The 1645-nt window shown below is 32.6% G+C and overlaps 1 protein-coding gene across 1 annotated transcript in view; it reads left to right on the top strand.

The window, feature by feature from the left end:
• The window catches only part of LOC117114753 (apolipoprotein(a)-like), a 21147-nt gene that overhangs the window by 12379 nt on the left and 7123 nt on the right, over window positions 1-1645 (top strand). The gene's annotated exons all lie outside the window — the stretch shown is intronic.

Below are 1645 nucleotides of genomic sequence, written 5' to 3'. Positions count from 1 at the left end.
ATAATAATAAAAAAATAATAAATAAAACTATTGCATTTGGCTCATGGTCTGATGTTGAGTAACTAAATAATGCATAGAGTTTAATATGTGTATCATTTTGTCGCAAATAATCATGCTTCATATTTCTGAAGAAATTTTATAGAAATCTATAACATTCTCTTTAGAAGCTATATAGAAATTCTATAGAAAATTCTATAGACATCTATAACATTTGCTTTAGAAGTTGTCTAGGAATTCTATAGAATATCTGTTTGGAAATGTATAACAGATGCATAAGTATCAATTAGCATGCTCACATTTTAAGTTAAAATGTTAAAAACTTTAAGCGTTTAAGTTACATTAAACATATAAGTTAAATTAAACATTAAATTAAACATTTAATTAAATGTTAAAAACAGCAAATAATTAGCCTTACAACACATTTTAAAATTGAAATGAAAAATGAATTTAATGCACATATTTGTAACAAATACTTAATCTTACAAAATCCTTAACCACAAACCACCATTGTGACCATTTTAAAGTTACTGTTGTGTAACTTAAAACCTACTTTAATCATACCAGATGGTAGTGATATATACATCGTTTTCAATAACCAGACAATGGATCAGGCCGTGATAGGGGTCCAATTTATGAGTTGAGTTGTACGATTTAGTAAATTATTTAGTGTATGAAATGAAATGCTATAAAATTTATACTGTCTTACACAAAACAAATGATTAATTACAGAAGGTTTCATACAAATACATTTAATAAGAATTATAACTGGTCTTAAATTGTTTCCCCTCCCCTCTAATAAACATGGTACATTCCACAACTGGGTGGTAAAATTTGAAAGCTAACGGAACGGTCTTCATCGACATCTCTCTCGCTCGCTGCTCCCTTTGTTGTTGTGGTGTCCTCCTTTTGTTCAGTAATAATTGGAGTAATAATCGCAAACTGATACTTTATTGAAATGGTTAATACCTGTAGCAATGTCATGAACTATTAAAAGGATTGAATAAGGATTTTGGACGTTCTTCTGCTGAAACTCAGCCTAGCCTAGGATAGACGCTAGGCCTAGGCCTATTATTATATTGCCATTGGAAAAAAAGGAGAAGAGTCCGCACTATGCCAAGGTCTATGCACAGTCAGTATTGTGGTAAGTAAAGAAAAAATAATCTCCTTTCGTCCATAAATGTACGCCTTCCACATATATACGCCTAGTTACTTATTCTAGCCTAGGTATAATTTTGTAGCTAAGTATCAAGTTTAGTTCAATTCAGTCAGTTCGTCAGTCAGTGCAGTGGCAGTGTTTCTGTTGTTATACTGTATACTGTTTAGGCCAGGCCCAAGGCTAAACCTAAGAATTAAGTAAAAAAAAGTGCAACAGGTCAGGTAGGGGCGTTGGGACACAAAAGAAGAATCGTTGGTTTTTTTGCCTACCTAGGCCTAGCCTAGGCTTAGGCCTCTTCCTTAACCTGGCTAGGGCCTACAGTACACAGTACCTAGCCTAGCTAAGCCCTAGACTAGGCTTTAGTCCTGCCCAAGGCAGGAAATTTGAAAAAAAAATGCATTTTTTCTTTAAATATTTATTTATTGTATTTTGTGTCAACCAAAAATATTGAGACTTGTTTTTTGCACAGTTCAATATACTTCATTCTTT

Source organism: Anneissia japonica, unplaced genomic scaffold (genome assembly GCF_011630105.1).
Source record: "Anneissia japonica isolate Jap-2015-1 unplaced genomic scaffold, ASM1163010v1 scaffold199_len4679917_cov187, whole genome shotgun sequence".
Classification (NCBI taxonomy): Eukaryota; Metazoa; Echinodermata; class Crinoidea; order Comatulida; family Comatulidae; genus Anneissia; species Anneissia japonica.
This window is presented reverse-complemented; position numbering and strand designations above follow the sequence as displayed.